We start from the raw sequence: 11,732 nt of genomic DNA, 5'->3' as shown, positions 1-11,732 counted from the left end.
AAGTCTTATCTTTTAACCCTGGCTTCCATGGACAGTATGTTGGTGTTTGATCATTCCCACTACCCAGAGCAGATCCCGCTATATCTGTTGTTTTTTTTGTGTATGTGCGTGTGTAGTAGGTAGGAACAGTACAGAACCCAGAACATTATCCTGGAGCAGTGATTTTAAGGTAAATTCACGTGTGTAAATTGTCAGAAAGTAGGTGTTGTGTCAATTGTATGACTGTTGATATATTTGCCTGCCAGGTTGAGTCATAACTTGTGTGCATTAACTCATTGAATGCCAAGCTGTTTTCGGGAGCTTTGTCCTAGAGTGCCAGCAATCTAGACCATTGTTGATGATTTTTGAACAGCCACAGCATATTCTGTGTTATAGCTATGAACACATACTATGGCTCGATTAAAAGGTGAGACTTTAAGCTCTCGGTGGGTGTAAACCGTGTATTTCTACACACCTCTGTTCCTGAGAAATCCCAAGCTAAACAGTGGCTAGTTTTCATCAAAATCGCTGTTTTTTTCTAGAAATGGAGATATAACATCTTTCATGAAATATGAAGTGTTGCCTGTTACTTACTTGTGTAAACTTTCTGGGAAGTGATCAGTGAGACCTGGCGAGACTGCCACCGAGTGATAGACCCACGAAAATGGCCTGGTTTTGACCTGACGTGCATGCGTCACTGATTCGATTACGTTTTTGGCACTCAATGAGTTAAGGGAAACTTGGCAGGATTAGCTATGTTTCCCCCTCTGCTGGAGAAATTGTGCATTATGCCATTTCAAACTGGAAAAAAGTAACGATACAGCTTGTGGATTTGTTTACAAGCTAGCGAAACGGTTAGCATAAGTTCAGCAGAACAATGTGGTTATTACAAGGTGAGAAACATGATTTAAAACAAGTTTCTTGTTTCTCACTTCTCTTTCCGAAGCCGGCAGTCTCAATGTTGCAAGGTTGGTTTTCTGCCTGGGGACACAATAGGGGAATCGGGGAAAGTCACAATTTTCACCGGAACAGGTCATTTAACCATCCAATGATTTGTTACAACTTCGTTGTGAGCTAATTCACGTTAGCTAGCTGAGCTAACACTGGAAAATATTTCAAACCTAGCTAGCGGTTATGGCACAATTTTAACAGCACGATTACCAGTAGGTATAGGTGTAAGAACAGCAAGTTACTATATTTGCCCGTGAGACTTTTGTATTGAGGAATCAACAATGCTAATTGTTGGCTAACGTTATTCTCCTGTCTTAGCTCCATGAGCTAGCCTACCCGTCGTGTTGCTGCTACCTTCGCTGAAAGCGTTCGCTGTCACTCCTCAAAATAACGCACATTATGGAGGTGAATGCTCTTCATTCAGCCCATTAACAATGTTAAAAGAACACGCCACTGTTTTTATAAAATTTAGTTATTCACCGTCTCTCCTAGAGTTAGATAAGACCCACAGCCGATTCCGGAAGTAAGAATTCAGTACTATTTCTCCATTGACAATTGGGGTATTCATAGGTGCCATCTACGTCACTATCAAATAGAACGCCGCCATATTTACGACCGATCTCGCCCAGTATGGCCGCCCACTGCACATTTGAATGTGTGTGAGAGAGAGATATGTGGAGAAAATTTTAGGCTCCGATCCTTATTTGTTACCCACAGATTTATTTTGTCCCTTATGATCTGCCCCAGGCTTGCCCAATTGGCTTTCCGCGATATATACAGTAGGCTACATAGCCTACCTTGTTCATAACCCCTCCCCGTAGGCTACAGTGGAAGGCATTCAAGAGTAGGCTAGCCTATAGAGCTGCACAGTCCCGCCCACAGCCAAAATGCGGTTAGGTGCCGGATGTAAGATTCCCATTCATTTGTCCCATTGACGTTTGGAAAAATCCGTATCTAAAGATCATCCACAGGGCATGATATTTCAAAAACTGCACACGCTTCACGATGATGGCATTATCAGACATGCACGAAGATGCTAGCCCTGCAACAATCTATCTAAAATAACCCCTATTGGGAGTAGGCCTACCATTCATGATATGTAGTAAAATTTTGAAGTTGTGGGATGTTTTATATTATTGTAGTCTTAGGCCTATGTTCATTCGTCCCCTTATGTGTTTCAACTGTCCCGAGGAGGGAGGAATGAAACGCACGTTCCACTTTTGCTGTAATAGGCCTAATTCCTGAACGGTTTTGTTCAAAGCTGGAAATGCATTTGTATTTGACAGAGGACAGATGTAGGTTATAGTGACCAAATATTAGCTTTCACTGTGGTACGATCGGTTTGTAGGCTAAATTACGTTTAGACCTAATTAAAAAGTGTTTCGACTGCTCCCCTGCCTATCAATATGCTGTGGCTGGATGGGTCAAAAACGTGAAAGTGCAGCACCTGGCCACCAAGGATTTATATTTAATCATGGGAAATGTAAGTATTATGTAAAAACAATTCGAATGTATGATTTTGGTGGTAGCTTACTCTTACTACATGTAGTGAGTTCTAAGATAGCAAGCTAGCCTACCACTCATTTTAGTGTCATTAATCTGGATAATGTCCTTTAATGTAAGATGTGTTTATACGTATTTTATACACTCCATGGTTTATACTCATTGAAAGAACATGAAGGGAAGGGGAAACGAGACGATTGTGACTTTATGGGAACAGTTTGTGGTGGGTTATCAGCTGTTAGCTGTCAGACGGTCAGCTGTTGTGACCACTGGGTGGCTGAGCTGCCCGAATCGGTCGTAAAGATGGCGGCGTAAAGCTACAGTGACGTCATGAGACACAAACGAATAAGCCATAAAAACGTAACCATACGTGGTAGACTTAAAACCAGCTACGGCTGTACTAAGTGATTGATATGCTTATTGACGGCAAAAATTCAATAGGCACCAACCTTGTTTTGAGATTAATGTCATTTATTCGCGATGTCTTGGATAAGTACTTCATTACCCATAATCCTGAACAACCTCTGATTGGTTGAAAGTGTGAGTGAAAATCCCTGACCAAGATGGCCAAGAGTCTTTTAATGTGAATAAAACTTTCTAGACGAACATTGGTACTTGTATCAACATGGATTGTGGTTTATATATCACACAGGGCCAACACACCATCAAATAGAACAGTGAATGCTAGTTTAAACACTTAACTTTTTAGGTAGCCGATAGGCTAATCATTAACCTTTCAGACATTATAATGACATTATAATGCTGCTAACATTAGCCTATATTATGTTTTAGTGACCTTGTTGTTTCTATGAACATGAATTGTTGTTTATAGGCAACATCAACTTAGTCGAGGCATAAATAACCCTGTATATCCTCATTAAGTACTTACATTTTTGAACTAGCTGATAGCCCAAGCTGGATGGTACCACCGGCTAAAAGCTAGACACTGCAGTAAAATGGTTAGCAAACCGTCCATGCCCCCGTGAATATTTCACTGTTTCAAGGACGTAATCAAGAGTGTCCATAAACAGTTTTAAAAAGGTTGGTAAGCCTACATTAAGCAAAAAATATTAACAATAACGTAAAAACAATATAAAATATCAATAATGGCCAGGCTTTAAGGGGTGAGGGGGGGTTAACCATACGATTTCAGCTCTGGTGGTGGTGGCAGATTAAAGTGGCACAGGTGGGAGTTTAGTCCTTCAGCTTTGGTGGTGATGGGGGTGTAGACCTTCAGCTTTGGTGGTGGTGGGGGTGTAGACCTTCAGTTCTGGTGATTATGGACCCAGCTCTGGTGATGACGGTTGGAGTGTAGAAGACCTTCAGACTAGGGCTGGGCGATAAAACGATAGTGATATGTATCGCAATAGACATGTAATTGATAGAACATTCGATAATTAAAACACACACCTCCCGCCTTATGTTGTCCATAAATAAATAGGCTAAATATGTCTTGAATTGTAGCTATGTGCAACTCTACCAGAGTAGGCGATAGAAGTAGGCCTACCTCAACACAGACTCTCAATGAGTCCTTGCCCCGTGCTCTCTCTCTCTCAGCAGGCGCATCCCTCCTCATGCACATGTAATCCAAACATTCACAATCGTGCAAGACGACTTGCTAAATTGCTATTAAATCCGGTTAGCATCATTAGCACGCTGCACGAATTTGTTCAAAACTGTTGCATTCAAATTGACTGCTAAGTTCTAATCATTTCAATCCCGATGCAAATGGAAAAGTATTCCAAGACTCAAACGGGCCTGTCTCAAGGAGAAAAAGTATTCATTTGAAACTTAAACACACAACGGGAAACTGAACAGTCTAACCAGTAGACTATGATAAACTAGCACACAACGGGAAACTGAACAGTCTAACCAGTAGACTATGATAAACTAGCAAAGTAAGGTACTTTGTTTACAATATTTCCAGGCTTCAACCAGTGCTGCTTTTCATTCAGACTTATGTGCACATTTATTTGAGTGTTTTTCATGATTGTGTTGCTATTTCTTTTCCCTGTTTGCTTTGATTGATAACTGAGGTGATTAAAATCAGAGGAAGGTTAAGTTTAAAATCAAAGTGTTTAAATTTAACTTTTTTCCCCTTCTGGTCCTTATCTGAAACAGATTTTTTAAAAATCAATACTGATATCGACTGATATGAAATACTTATATTGTGATACCGTTCTCAGCCATATCGCCCCAGGCCTACTTCAGACCTTCACAAAAATACCCCCTTCCTGCACCACCACCATGTGAAGAATATAAATAAAATCAAAACTTCCAGGAAGTATTAAAGTGTTACAGATGTTACAGTACCAGAGTGGGGATCCACATCCCGCAGCTCTGAACACACTTCCGCATCTGGGCGGCCACCGACTAAGACATTGCTTTTAGAAAATTTAGTTTTTAAAACATTTATTGAAAGCAAAAAAATAGAGAGAAGTAAGGAAAAAAGAGTCCGCGGTAGTCGTCGTCTTCCTCCGGAGAAGGCTGAAGCCGATGACGCCTGCTTTCTCTCCTGTTCCGTCTTCTCCTCCCCCGATATCCCCCTCCCTCTTGCTCGCAAGACCGATTTTCTTTCTTGTGGGAACTTCTTCGTCTCCCCTGTTCCGTCTACTTCTCCCGCTATCTGCGCCTTTCTTCTTGCTCGCAAGACCAATTTTCTTATGGGAAACTTCTAGCGACGTCGCTGAAGAATGAAAGAGTGATTGTTGTTGGCCGAGCCGTTTCGCGCCAACAGAACCTTAGCAGGACCTGTAAGAGGACTTCAATGCGATCACGTGATCGTGGAATGTATTTCCCATTGGCTAACGCAGAGTAGTTTGACTGAAAGAGAATTTACTAGGAGCGTAAATCAGCTGTGGTGGTGGTGGGGCAGGATGGAGGACAAGAGCCACCTCTAAACAAAAGCAAGAATCAATATTTTACTAATCTAAACTATCAAATGCCCTCTATGCCCCCCTGGAGGTTTGAAATGAAAATGTTATGTCAGGAGTCTGTTAAGTGGACCCCCATCTGCTAAAAACATCCCAGGTCAATCATGTTTAATTTCGGGGTGCCCAATGTGTAACCCCCCCAAAAATGTGGACATGACATTGTTAACCCAGATACGTGCATGATTAACTTTGGAGGGTGACCCATACCTCCATACATCTCTGGGTGATGCACGAGAACACTAACTTTACAGTGGGGTACATCTCATGCATCTTTGTTAGCCATTCTTTCATCTGTCTGACCAATTCAACACCTTTTAACAGACCTAAGTCATTACCTCCAGCATGAACAACTAAAACATTGGGGGCAGACCTGGAGCGCAACAGTTAGTTTGAAAGACTTACAAAGGAACCCCACCGTAGGCCACCCACCCCAACCATTCAATATGTGCCTGGAGACCTAAATTCTTTCCAACACTTACCTTTGCCCTCTGATTGGCCCTGCGGATTTAGCTGCTCTTCACGATCCACACTGAAGCGGGAGAAATTGCATTACTACAAGTTTTAGTCTAAAACAGGTTTTTATGCGTGCATCCACGGTTCCAAGTACTACACTACCTGTTGGTCTGGCCTGCTGCTCCATGGTTCAAATCAGCTATATCTAAATGAAACAAGAAAACAACATTACATTCATATAGTGTTTTTTTTTTATTTTTGTTATTACGATAGGCAAGTTCACCCCCAGTTATAACATGCCGATTAAAGCGAAAAATACATTAGCAACTTCAAACATGTGCCCGGGGGCGTCAAAACACTCCCCACCCACCTCTCACCAGGTCGCCTCTCACCAACCCTATGTTGCGCGCCAGCCTGGAGAACGCCGCCTTTAGGGAGCCGTACACTGCCACGTCCAGTGGCTGGAGCACATGGGTGGTGTGCGCTGGCAGGTACACCACCTCGATCCTGTTGGCTCGACAAAAGTCGACCACCCCCGTCCCAACATGGGCCTCATGTTGATCCATGAAAAGGAGGAGAAGTGCCCCAGCCACTTCAGGAACAGGTCGCTGTCCATGTACCCCTTCTCCGACACACCGTAGATTGCATTCTGGGGCCCCTCCAGGCCGTAGGATGTACTGGGGAAGCTCCCCCCTGAAGATGGCAAAAGGGGGTATGCTTTCCCCAGCAGCGTTCGCGCAGCAGTGAACAGTGATGTGGTCACCTGCCTCGTGTAAACATACCTCTGCCCCTTGTGGCCTGGAGTGGCCCTTGTGGCAGAGAATGCGTTGCCTGGAGTGGCCCTTGTCGCCGAATCTTGTCACAGTTGTATATGAGTTCAGGGGTCCCGCTGAATCCATGCTTGTCATAAAGGGCCTGGCAGATGTGGAAGAGCTCGTCCACCCGTTCCACCGTAGCCCCATGGAGCCGCTCCCGTTCCAAAGGATTGGCCCTCCTGGAGGCTACGGTAGGGTGGCGAGCCCTGAACCGGCTCCACCACATCTTGCTCAGGCCCTTCTCCATGTTGACAAGTGGGTTGGGCCGTCCCGAACGCCTTACAAATCTGGATGGCCAGCACCATCCAGAAGATGTGTCCTCGTCCGGTATCAATGCCCGGTTGGGGTGGGGCTGGAGGGCATATCTCCCCTTCCTCCGGTCCTGGAGGGTGGTGTGGGGGATGTTAAATTGGGCAGCCACCCTCTGTAGGCTGCCCTCCTCCTCCAAAGCCCTTAAGGCCCTCTGCATGTCCTCCTCCGTGTACGTTTTTTGACGTGGCATTTTTCTGTAAAAAAGTACAAAAAGGCACAAACAAAATAATGTATTATTTTTATTAATTGTACTATATTATTATATTAATGTAATAATTATATTAATTATTATTAGATTACATCTTGTATCTTACACCTTGCTGGAGCATAACAAATACTTGCTTTCTCTGTTGTTGCACTAAAACAAGAGATTTAGATGTGTTTTTGTAGTTTTGCTGTTAGCGCCTGGAAAAAGCACTGAAAAGCAACACACGATGGCAGCATTGACCGTAGTCGGTTTACCTTTATCCTCCATACAAACATATGACCCATGAAAACATTTTAAAAATCGTCCGTTAAAATTGTCCGTTAGGAATCTAGATACGAACTTTTACTATGTGTGATTACAGCATAGTCTTATCTGGCTGTCAAACAACTCTAGCTGCTACTGAATATCAACACCATCCCTGTATCATTGTGCAAGACATAGCGCGGACTTCAGTAACGTTAATGTTATGTATGATCCATGAAAATGTTTAAAAATTGTCCGTTAATGTTACGCTAGAAAACTAGATACAAACTGATACAGGTTTTTCAACATGTTTACATTAACCTTTGATCTATAACACAGACATATCTTGTAACATATATTCGCTACATTTGTTTAAACACTTCCCCAACGTCAATTAGGGACAAAGGTCAAACCCTCCCCGGTGCCATTTTGAGAAATCTTCGGTGTGAAAGTGTGGGTGTAGACATACTTACTCAGCTGTAGATGATGTTGTTGCTTCAATGTCCGTTGAATGATGAAAAATAGAAAGGAGACAACACAAGGTTTTCAGGGAGACTTACGTTTTATTTTTTAACTAGACATAGGGCTGGGATAAACGATTATTTTTAAAACGATTAATCTAGCGATTATTTTTTCAATGCATCGATTAATCTAACGATTCATTTTTTCAGTCCGATTCGATTATCTCCCCATTAATTCACTAATAGCAACTTATACATGTTTATTTACATATCTGAATGAAAAAACATGAATTCTTTAACATTGCAATGTTTATTGCTTTTAAGATTACAAAATAAAAGACTATACAAGTGCAAAGTAATGCATTCTTAGTCAGAGGTAGCATTCAATAAAGTTCAGTAGTGTATTGAGTGCCTGTCATTTTAAGACGTTCCTGTGGGAATCCTTGCAATTAACATTAACACAGTTAAAAGGCTGCTGATGTGTGGATGCAATTCATAACGTAGTTAGTTCTAATAACGGTTCGTACTTCTCCTTTGGACAAGCACTTTTGAGTCTTGGAAAACACTTTTCCATTTACATCGGGATTTTGCAAACAGTCAATAAAATGAGCCCTGCATGAATAACGAATACAAGCAGCTGCAAATAAGCATGCTAAACTTGACATCCAAACAGTATTCTAACTTTGCTTTGAGATACTGCAACTTAACTTAGCTTAGTCTCCTCAATACTCTCTCTGTTGTGATAAGACCTTAGCAGAGTTTACTTTAACTTTAATGCAGCAGTTTTGAACAAATTTGCAGCATGGTCACGATGCTAAGCGGATTTAATAGCAATTTAGCCCACTGTGTTCTATGCAGTGCTTCTATGTGGCAACAACAATCCTTCAACAAACGTGAATATTTTGTTAAATGCACATGCAGAGGAGGAGCAGCGGGCTCGTTACGAGAAAGAACGGGCGGGGCGAGGAAAGGCTGTGTGAGTAAAAAGTGCAGTGCAGCTCAATGAAATTATTTTATCTTTAATTTAAATAGTAGGCCTACAACATAGAACATCAACGTGTGGTGGCCAGTTTTGATTTCGTGGTGCCCAGCCACAGATTAGTAAACGTATGGAAAACACTGAAGGTGTAAGATTAAAAATATTTAGCAACACACGTTATGCTTGACGAATCGACGCTCATATTTTGCGTCGACGTATTTTCGTCGACGTACAGTGTTCTAATCTACCAACTGTCTGCTAACGTTAACCTAGCCAGCTATTGGTATGCTAATTTTAGTTCGTTGTAAAAGTTTGTTTTGTTTCTGTTCAGCAGTTCATACCCAGTGAACACAGAACTGAACTTTTAAGAGTCTGTCTTTGTGTAGATTTAACATTAACATGAGCAGTAATTGTAAGTTAATGTTAGCTGGCTTGAATGACACAATTCTTAACCTGCTTGAGGCTGAACGAAATTGGCAGGCAGAATATCCATTCATATCACGAAGGGTATCTCTGGGTGGACTTTTAAAATCCGTCTGAATAATATATATATATATATTTTTTTAAAGAAGCCCTATGCAACAATTTTAGCAAAAATTACCTTAATTATGTAGGTTGAGAGTCGTTCTAATGGTTCTACAACACTTTTTGGGTCGTTTGGCGGGTGCTTCGTCTCCCCCTAGTGCTTCTCCGCAGAAAAACCGAATATGGAACTTTCTGGTCGCGGTCTGAATACATCCGGATGTAACTCAGCAGAAGTATCCATTCTCGCCTCGAAAATGTAGTCAGATTGTAGTTTCTAAGAAGACTGCAAAACGGACCACGACTTGCTGTTGAAATTGTAAGTAGCCTACCCTTGGGTGAACTTCATTTTTGTAATGTGGTTTGATAGTGTCTTGAACAATGTGTTTGCTCGACTGTTATATTGTGAGCCCTGTATGTGTTTAGCTTGGTTTCTTGATGGCTAGCTCGCTAGCTAGTGGGGGTTTAGCGTACCAGTCTTGCTACTGAAGCTGCAGGGGGAGCTATGTTGTGAAAAATGCGAGCCTAAATCAGGCGAAAACCCAGAAACAGCGAAGGAATAACCAGACCTGCATAGGGTTTCTTTAAAGCAGATACATACCTTCCGAAATCGCCTGATTTCCATTGCATGTTGCCAGCTACTGGACTGCATGGACGGTTGAAAGAATAACGATTTCCCCCGAACTCTCAAATAACTATGCAGCTGTGTTAAAGTTACCCTGGTGCTGGGTAGTGTACTCGTCAGGTGGGGAAGAGGGGCGCTGTCCTAAACTATCAACCCAACAAGCTGGGTTACAGAAAATAACCCAACATGAGTAAAAACAACCCCACACAATGACCCAACAGTTTCAACTCAGCGTTTGGGTTGAGAAAATAACCCAGCATTTTTTAGAGTGTAAAAAAGAAAGACATTATCCAGGTTTTAGTTATTGCTCGTGCCTCGTAATGCAGGCTCTAAGCAAACGCCAAACCCAGTGACATCATCGAATGAGAGGTGAACAGCCTTGTTTATTGCTCATGCCCCGTAATGCAGGCTCTAAGCAAACATCAAATTAAGCTTCAGCTTTTGCTCATGCCCTGTAATGCAGACTCTAGGCAAACGTGAAGACTTCTTAAACTTCAAAATAGGTGAAAAAACTTCAGCTTTTGCTCATGTGGTTGAGCAGATTGATACCATGGCTTCATCTTCTTCACTATGAAACCCGCAATGTAGTTTATAGCAGCCTCTTTGAATTCAGAGAGGCTGTCTACATCTGGGAGGTCAGGAATATCATCATCAGAGAAATTCACCTCTACTAATTACACGTCAGCTCTTCTTGCCATGGTGATTGTTGCTTGTGTTGAAACGAGACCATCAGTGTTGTCTCTGAGGAGGCAGTTACCAGTACCTGCTTTCACCTGGTGCCGCACAAGAAGGTGCTTGTATGCTGCTTGGAACTGTCTAGTGTTGGGGTTGTTGTTGTACCACCACGAGAATGGACAGTGGAAAAGCATAGCTCCAAGTGATCCTGACTTGAGAAGACGTAAGAAGGTATCTACAGGATGCATTGTTCACTTCAACCAGGTCATGGTAGATGTTAAGCACACTTCTTCCAGTACCAATAAAGCCCAAGATGGTTGTGTCCTTTTTGGTCTGATGAAGTGGCACAAGCTTATCATATTGACAAACCTTCAACCCATGGAGCATGACTGCAGCATCTACAGTGTGCAAGAAATGCACAGTTGCATCACAGCCTGAGAAGTCCTTCAACTTCAACCCCTTGTCGCAGAATTCGATAGCATCTGCAACACTGCTCAAGGGCTGTGCTGCCAGATTAACTTTCATCTTCTGTTTCCTCCTTTGGATATGCACCATTTTCAGCTTGTTGCCAAGCCTCAACCCTTCCTTCTCCTGAAGGGCGTTCAATGCCTCGATGTATGCATACTTGATCTTCTTCCCATCCTCAGTATGAAGCACTTTTGATGTGGAAAAAGCATTGCGGAGGAGCTTCAGCGTGTGACACGCATCTAGAAGTATGTGCACCTTGATTGGGGTCCTCTGGATGCATGAAGTAGGGCTTCATGTGGTCGATGTGCAGTTCAGCACCAAATGCTCTTGCCATGGCTATGTTGGGTTTTAAGCCATCAAAAGTCATCGACACGACAATATTTGTCTTCTTTGTGCAATCCATACCGACGAGGAGGAAGTATGGAATCTTCCATGACTCATTTATGGCGACAACCATGACGACCAAGACCTCCTTCGCCATGTTCTTGTCCATTTCTCCACAGCCAATATCAACATAGCCATAGAGTTGATCCCCAGCATATTCAGTCATCTTACGCAAGTGCATCTCATCCAATGTTAAAAGAGCACCCAGTCTCTTTCCCTTG

At 42.5% G+C, this 11,732-nt stretch overlaps 1 long non-coding RNA gene across 1 annotated transcript; it reads right to left on the bottom strand.

The window, feature by feature from the left end:
- Positions 1–4,948: 4,948 nt before the first annotated feature.
- LOC121712302 lies at positions 4,949–6,034 on the bottom strand. Its single transcript, XR_006032581.1, has 3 exons — positions 5,982–6,034; positions 5,846–5,895; positions 4,949–5,119 (listed from the first exon to the last, which is right to left on the bottom strand). It is a non-coding gene; the product is annotated as an uncharacterized LOC121712302 (long non-coding RNA).
- Positions 6,035–11,732: the final 5,698 nt, after the last annotated feature.

The sequence above is a fragment of the Alosa sapidissima genome, chromosome 6 (assembly GCF_018492685.1).
Source record: "Alosa sapidissima isolate fAloSap1 chromosome 6, fAloSap1.pri, whole genome shotgun sequence".
Taxonomy (NCBI): Eukaryota; Metazoa; Chordata; class Actinopteri; order Clupeiformes; family Clupeidae; genus Alosa; species Alosa sapidissima.
This window is presented reverse-complemented; position numbering and strand designations above follow the sequence as displayed.